This window comes from Mus caroli, chromosome 17, assembly GCF_900094665.2.
Source record: "Mus caroli chromosome 17, CAROLI_EIJ_v1.1, whole genome shotgun sequence".
Taxonomy (NCBI): Eukaryota; Metazoa; Chordata; class Mammalia; order Rodentia; family Muridae; genus Mus; species Mus caroli.
In genome coordinates, this window is record NC_034586.1 from 8,583,692 (window position 1) to 8,592,184 (window position 8,493).

Below are 8,493 nucleotides of genomic sequence, written 5' to 3' on the forward strand. Positions count from 1 at the left end.
AGAGGCCCATTGGACTTGCAAACTTTATATGCCCCAATATAGGGGAATGCCAGGGCCAAAAGAATGGGAATGGGTGGGTAGGGAAGTGGGGGGGCGCTATGGGGGACTTTTGGGATAGCATTGGAAATGTAATTGAGGAAAATATGTAATAAAGATATTAAAAATTAAAAAAAAAGAACACTTAATTCATGGAGCAAAGGGTGGCCTGAAGGATCCCAGACTAGAAAATAAAGCAACTTAAGTGGGGGCAGGGAGTTGCTGGTGCCCTGATGAGTTATCACACACAAGCACTTGCCTTCCTTCTCTGTCTCTTTCTCAGGTTCTGGTTCTCACCCCCATAGACAAGTCACAAAAGAAGGGTCTCTCAGGTAGGCAGCTTTGTGGCTCCCTAGTGAATGAATGGCAGAGAGAGGACCCCCAAACACCTCCCATCCACAGTCGCTATGGAAGAACTTATGTACTGGTCAGTAAATGCTAAAAGTCCCCCACTGAAAACTCGAGGGGACTAGATCATGGCACAGTGCAGGCCTCTCATCCAAGCTCCAGATTTCCACACCAACCCCAGTAGAATCTGTGTGACAAGTTCCACAGATTGAGGCGAAATTTTCAAAAGGAGGCCTCCTGGAGCTGGTTGTGGAACTCTTGGCCAGGACAAAATATTGAGCCGTAGTTTTCATTGCAATTTTTCTGTTTTGTTTTCTCTTATTCCTTTTCTTATTTACATGTTTCTGGTAGCCTAGGCCAAGATCTTAAGCAAGAATAATGGGTAAGAAACCATCCCTTGCCGGGCGTGGTGGCGCATGCCTTTAATCCCAGCACTTGGGAGGCAGAAGCAGGCGGATCTCTGAGTTGGAGGCCAGCCTGGTCTACAGAGTGAGTTCCAGGACAGCTGGGCTACACAGAGAAACCCTGTCTCGAAAAACCAAAAAAAAAAAAAAAAAAAGAAACCATCCCTTGAGATGGGGTTATTAACAGGACCTTATCTCTGGGGAAACCAATGCTTTACTTTATAAATTATTTACAAAATTATATAGTAGTAGTATGATAGATAAAAACCTTCCCAACAAAAAAATTTCATATGGCTGCATATGTGTCATTGGAAGTGGGCTTTGGTATATGGTAAAGAAAGCCTTAAATAAAAGAATTAAAATAGTTTAAATTTATGCATTGACTATTTATTAAAAAATCAGGTATTAAATGTTAAACAATAATTGATCATAAGATCAATTAACCTGCTCTTGGAAATCTGCCCCTAGCCTTGGATGACTGCCCCACTGAATACATCCTTTCAGAGCTGTAACACTTGGATGATTTCTAGTAATCATGATGTCACCTGTTCCGTCTGTGATTCACTGAATACGTCTTTTCAGAGTTGTAATATTTGCTTGATTTTTGTGCTTCACTATGCCAAATGATAATGATGGTATTTGTGATTGCTTCACTAAACACATCTTCTAAGAGTTGTAATATTTGGGTTTTTTTGTTTGTTTGTTTTTGTTTTTTTTGTTTTTTGTTTTTGTTTTTTTTTTTTTTTGGCTTTTTCGAGACAGGGTTTCTCTGTGTAGCCCTGGCTGTCCTGGAACTCACTCTGTAGACCAGGCTGGCCTTGAACTCAGAAATTCGCCTGCCTCTGCCTCCCGAGTACTGGGATTAAAGGCGTGCGCCACCACCACCCCGCTATTTGGGTTTTTTTTTAATGTATAAAAACCCCTGCTTGAGAGCTGCAAAATACACTCAGATTCAAACTGCCTCTGTGTTTGTTTCTGTTCGTCACTGCTGGATCCTTACCCACCTAGACTTCCAGGACCCTCATTCCAGGGACCCCCGTATCCGACTGGGGTGGTCTGTGGCACCAGAGTCCACTTTAGTTCCTGCACAGACACAGCCTGTGTCCTCAGGAGCTCAGGCAGAAAGGGGAACTTCCTGGTCATGGAAGTAGGAAGCCTGCTTGCATCAGAATGTTTGTTAGTTGTTTTCTGAGTCTTCATGAGACTCAGAGAACTGAGGGTCTGAGAGCAGTCTGCACCGTAAGTTTCAGTCCCAGAGCCAGTCTGCAGAGAACTTCTTACAGGTCGGGACTGGTGGTCCTATCTTGACCACTTGAGCTTTCTGAGTTGCGGCACCCTGGAATGCTCAGAGTTGCCCACAAATGGAAGCCATTAAATCCTACAGGGCCTCACTTTCCTTGTCTATAAAATGGACACAGTAACTCTTAAGTTAGACCCTACTGGCTATTGAATTCTTAAGAAAATGCATGGGGATAACATCCATGCCAATGGGAAAAGTCAGTGATGGAGCCTGTGCTCACTGTGGACTGGGACTCAGCTTGTTCCCAGCACCAACCAGACAGACAGAAAAGGAACAAGGGCTTGGTGTTGTCATATATACAGCACAATACCCTCCACCCCTTTCCTCCTCCTTAAGGAACCTCAGGCCCCTCTACCTGCTATCCTCTGGTTAATAAGCTGGATCACAGCCCTCAGACACTGCATGCCTTCGTTGTCCTCGTGCAGGGCAAAGGGCTACAGACAGTATCCCTGGTGATTTCTGACCTTAGGGAAGGTTGGGGCTGTGGCTACTCTGGTGTTTGTCCTGGTCTGCATGTATGCTTCTCTTGCACAATCCCCTGTTTCTATGCAGGTGACAAACAAGTTCCAGGAAGCCAGATCAACAGCAAAGTGACACAGCTCTGCTTATAGAGCTTCCATGAGGAAGCAGAGCCCCCTGGCCACAGCCAGCAGGAGCAGGGTCTGTGGCTGTCAAAACAGTCCCCCTAGTCTGTTCAGCACACTGACTGGAATTCTACCAATAGCACAGAGCCAGCAGGAAGCCATCTTTTGGGGTCCCAGTGGCCGCACATAGGAGAATGTATATATTGAAAAGAATATTTACAACAGATGTCAAAGAACTGACATAAAATTCTGGTCCTCAAAGGGAAGACTAACAAGGCTGTAGGAAGGGAGGCAGTGCTTTCAGGTCATCTATCTGCTAAGGGATCCTTATCTAAGATGCACAAGAAGCTCAGCATTCCCACTGCAATGACAGCCTGTTAAACAATAAGCAGAGGGTGTGAGAAGACCTTTCTCGCTCAAGTCCAAGTGGATCAAGGACCTCCACTGAAACTTATAGAGGAGAAAGTGGAGAAGAGGCTCAAACACATGGGCACAGGGGACAAATTCCTGAACAGAACAGCAATGGTTTGTGCTGTAAGATTGAGAATCGACTAATGGGACCTCATAAAATTGCAAAGCTTCTGTAAGGCAAAAGACACTGTCAATAAGACAAAAAGGCCACCAACAGATTGGGAAAGAATCTTTACCAATCCTAAATCTGATAGGGGACTAATTTCCAACGTATACAAAGAACTCAAGAAGCTGGACTCCAGAAAATCAAATAATCCTATTAAAAAATGGGGTACAGAGCTAAACAAAGAATTTTCAACTGAGGAATACCGAAGGGCTGAGAAGCACCTAAAGAAATGTTCAACATCCTTAGTCATCAGGAAAATGCAAATCAAAACAACCCTGAGATTCCACCTCACACCAGTCAGAATGGCTAAGATCAAAAACTCAGGTGACAGCAGATGCTGGTGAGGATGTGGAGAAAGAGGAACACTCCTCCATTGCTGGTAGGATTGCAAGCTGCTACAACCACTCTGGAAATCAGTTTGGTTCCTCAGAAAATTAGACATAGTACTACCTGAGGACCCAGCTATACATACCACTCCCGGGCATATATCCAGAAGATGCTCCAACTGGTAATAAGGACACATACTCCACTATGTTCATAGCAGCCTTGTTTATAATAGTCAAAAGCTGGAAAGAACCCAGATGCTCCTCAACAGAGGAATGGATACAGAAAATGTGGTACATTTACACAATGGAGTTCTACTCAGCTATTAAAATGATGAATTCATGAAATTCTTAGGCAAATGAATAGAACTAGAAAATATCACCTTGAGTGAGGTAACCCAATCACAAAAGAACACACATGGTATGCACTCACTGAGAAGTGGATATTAGTCCAAAATCTCCAAATAACCAAGATACAATTCACAGACCACATGAACCTCAAGAAGGAAGACCAAAGTGTGGGTGCTTCAGTCCTTCTTAGAAGGAGAACAAAATACTCACAGGAGCAAATATGGAGATAAAGTGTAGAGCAGAGACTGAAGGAAAGGCCACCCAGAGACTGTCCCACCTGGGGATTCATCCTATATATACAGTTACCAAACCCAGACACTATTGTGGATGCCAAGAAGTGCATGCTGAAAGGAGCCTGATATGGCTGTCTCCTGAGAGGCTCTGTCAGAGCCTGACATATACAGAGACAGATGCTCGACGGATGCTCGCAACCAACCGCTGGTCTGAGCACAGGATCCCCAATAGAGGAGTTAGAGAAAGGACCGAAGGAGTTGAAGGGGATTGCAACCCCACAGGAAGAACAACAATATCAACCAACCAGTCCCCCAAGAGATCCCAGGAACTAAGCCATCAACAAAGGAGTACACATGGCTCCAGCTGCATATGTTGCAGAGGATGGCCTCATCATGCATCAATGGGAGGAGAGGTCCTTGATCCTGTGAAGGCTCAATAGATGCTGCAGTGTAGGGGAATCGAGGGCAGGAAAGAAGAGGGAGGGAGTGGGTGGGTGGAGGAACACCCTCACAAAAGCAGGGGGAAGGAGGATTGGATGGGGATAACCCAGGGAGGAAGGAAACCCAGAAAGGGGATAACACTTGAAATGTAAATAAAGAGAATATCCAATTAAAAAAAGAGAGAAGTCAACATTGACCCCAGAGATACTAGTCCTTTAGCATGTATCCTCACTGTTGGGTTTTCAGGTAAGTCTAGGGTGTCAACACAGCAGGACATGTCCTTCTTTGGGACAGAATCGGTCTGTCCACCTGTAGCTGATCTGCTGGTAGGTCCCAATGCCTGTGCTCCCTTAGGCTGTCTTCAGCAAGGTTTCTCTCCATGCCAGAGACCCGGCGTACAACTGGGGTGTGCTAACCCTGAGTCTCCATTATCGACTTCAGATTTAAGTGGTGCAGCTTAGGTGTGTGCGGGATGTTGATGCTCCAAGCCATATGCAAGGAACCTACACAAACTCCAGAGTCATAGAGGCTAGGCTCCCTCCCTGCCGTGCTGTCTCCCTAACCAGAGGCTTCAGCCTCTGCTCTGCAGGGCACCAGGCATGCTGGTCTTGGCACAGTCTGGCTTCCAGCTCTGATCCTTCTGTCTCCCATTGCCAATGCAGGGATTATACGCACGCTCCATCACCCCTGGGATTCTCTGGGAATATTTTCTTATTATAGTGATTGTATCTTCCTCTCCTTGCTCAGATTTGCCTTAGTTGAAGCCTTTTTTGCATTGTTCAAGATGGCACTGCATCTGTGCCTCTTTAGCAGGAAGCCACGGGCTACCTTGCATTCTGAGGACTCAGCCTCAGTGGGACGGTTTTCTAAGGGGAACAAAATCAAGGAAGCCTCCATTTGCCAGCTGGACTCAGTCAGTGTGATGTAGGACAGCTGACCTGGCCAGTTGACCCCATGCCTGGATGCTGAACCTGGAGGAATGCAGCACCATCCACAGTGAGCCACGCACATGGGAATGTGGCAGTCTTAACCTGTTCTCAGAAAACAGGTCGAAATCTGACTGGGTTAGCTTTGCTTACTCAACTTCAAAGCCACTTCCACGTGGACCACAGCCCTGCCAACCAGATTGGCTTATCTGCAAGCTAATATTTGCGTGTGCTCATCAGTTGTCCGGGGGGAAGCTGACAGACAGTAGCCACATTCCAACATCCCACCAGTGGAGAAAGGAGCACTGCCCACATCCCTCCCATGTCCCCTGGTCCCCTTAGCCCTGAGAAAGCCATGTGAATGCATGTCACAGTCCTCCTCCCCAAAGCACCTGAGTCGGGATTTCGTCCCCACAAGGTAGGGCTGCGACGTTAGCCTGAGATACCAGCCCAACCACACACATTTTTCCTCCAAATGGCTGATGTCATATGTCTATGTGGCTGATGCCATGTGTCTATATGGCTAATGCCATCTGTCCACGTTAGTTTCCTAGGGCCTCTGTGGGGATTGATTCAGGATCAGAAGGCAGGGGAGTCTTTCCTAACACATTAACTTCAGATTAGACCCGTGTACAGCAGGTTTTTATCTGATTTTTCATCTCCCTCATTCACTTTCAATTCACCATCTGCCCAAAGTGTCATCAGACACCAAAGACTGGTGCCCGGTGGTGTTGCAACCAGCACCTAGATAAGGGTTCTGCAATGCTCAGACTTCAACAGAAACAGGAGAAGCTGAAGGGGGAGGGGTGCATCCATCCCAGGCTCTGCGGTTACTCCCAGAGGAGAAATGACCTAACAGAGATTCGTGGGAGGTAGACAGGAAAATCGGCAAGCTTCTTTGAGAATGTGAGGCTCAAATCTTGAGGGACTGTGCTCAGAGGCTGGGGGAGGGGGTGTTAAGGAGCTGGCAGAGCCATGGGACCCCAGGGCCAGGCATCTCGCCACCAGGAGGGACGTGCTACAAGGACTCCAGTCCTGATACAGGGCAAACAAGCACAAAACAAGCTGGCGTGTACTCTGGTACCTACAGGACAGTGGTGCTACAAGTATCTCTTTGGGTCTAGGTCCCAGAGGCTACAATCAACCCTAAAGGCTTCAGAAAACACCATGTTCCCTTCAGCAAGTAAAATAAGACTCATGGTGTACACCCATTGTACATGGTGCTTTTACATAAAGGCCATTTTCCTATATTGTATATTATTGTAGATCTATATTGTATATTATGTAGATTCCTCCCTCCTGTGGCTCCCTACCCTCTCCCATTTTTCCTTTTGAAAACTAGCTTCTGTTTTTTTCCCCAGGTCCTGGATGACTCTGAAAGCACAGCCATTGTGCTTTTAGACCTGGCCTGAGAGTTCACACAACACAGCAAGTACGCTTGGATTTGATGTGCCTCATGACGTGGGAGTGGATATCTTGTCTTCCAGCTGGCCAAGTCCCCAAGCACAGCTTCCTGATGTGAGAAACAGCCTGTACCCTGAGGAACCTGCCCACAGGACATTCCCTGAGGCCTCAGGAGATGAGGGCACTCTATGACGAGGAAGCCTGATTTGTAGCCAGCTCTGCACGGTGTGAATCCCAAGGTGCTGACCTAAGGGCTCCGGGGCTCCTACAGTGGAAACAGGTAGAGGGCTCTCCCTGAACTGCCTTGCCTGGGAGTAAATTACTATCAAAGGCGTCTGCAAAGCCATGCACAGGAAACAGGAAATCGCCAGGAAAGTTTCTGCTGTCTTAGGGATTGGAATTTCCCCAAAGGCTGAGACAGAGTAAGAGCTTTAGCCCTTAGTTTGGAGCTGTGGGGGAGGCCAAGACTTTAGGGAATGGGGTGGAGATGGGAGGTTATTGGATGAAACCCTGTAAGAGGGTTATGAAATCACAGACCTTTTTTTCCTCATATTCTAACTATGAGCTTCCTATACCACATAAACCTGCTGTCATGTGCTATGCTCAGAGCAATAGGACCAGTCAGCCACAGACTAGAGCCTCTACAACGAAACCTTTTCAGGTTTGGGGTGTTTGTTTGTTTGTTTGTTTGTTTTAGTTTGGTTTTTTCGAGGGAAGGTTTCTTGGTGTAGCCCTGGCTGTCCTGGAACATGCTCTGTAGACCAGGTTGGCCTTGAACTCATGGAGATCTGCCTGTCTCTGCTGGGACATAAGGCATATGCCGTCACCGTCTGGCATTTCCTGTTTTTAATATAATAATTTCTGTTATTTTGTCACAGTCAGAAAACCAACACAAGTCCCAAACAGGTCAAGTGACAGATGGGAAAAGGAACACAGGGCAAGACACTGGATCAGCTGGGAATACCAGTGGGCCCTGGGACCTACTTGGGGATGGGGACCATGTATGGTAGCTGTATGAGAGATTTCTAGGGCTGTCACAACACACTCCCATGAGTGGATGGCACATTTCTCACAGTCGGGGAAACTGGAAGTCTATGGTCGAGATGACAGCTGGAATATTACTTGCTTTTCTCATCAACTCATTTGAGATACCGAAGAGAAACAAGGAGGGATGGCTTATTTTAGCTCATGGTTCAGTCTGTCATGGCAGGGAAGGCAAAGTAGAGGGGTTCGTTCATAGAGACAGGGGACTGGAGTGAGGTGGCTCATGTCACATCAGACCCAGAAAGAGTGAGATAGGATGGATCCCAGGATTGGTGTCACCAAAGTCCTGCCTTGTGTCACCTGCTTTAGCCAGACAGGCCCCACTTTCTAAAGGCTTTGGGCCTCTAGGAACAGCACTGACAACTGGGAGCAAAGCAGGAAGCTGTGGAAGACATTTCAGAGTCAAACCATTAAGAACAGCAGGGTTTGAGCCGGGCGTGGTGGCGCACGCCTTTAATCCCAGCACTTGGGAGGCAGAGGCAGGCGGATTTCTGAGTTCGAGGACAGCCTGGTCTACAAAGT

General features: G+C 46.9%; 1 long non-coding RNA gene across 3 annotated transcripts in view; it reads left to right on the forward strand.

Moving 5' to 3' along the window:
• LOC115029730 overlaps positions 1 to 8,493 on the forward strand; it is a 24,256-nt gene that overhangs the window by 5,648 nt on the left and 10,115 nt on the right. For 2 of the 3 annotated variants that reach the window (XR_003835284.1, XR_003835282.1), the window contains exons 1-2: positions 6,386 to 6,429; positions 6,885 to 7,207. This is a non-coding gene — a long non-coding RNA (uncharacterized LOC115029730). Of the gene's footprint in view, positions 1 to 6,385; positions 6,430 to 6,884; positions 7,208 to 8,493 lie in introns of those variants that run through there. The other variant, XR_003835283.1, reaches the window with a different exon arrangement.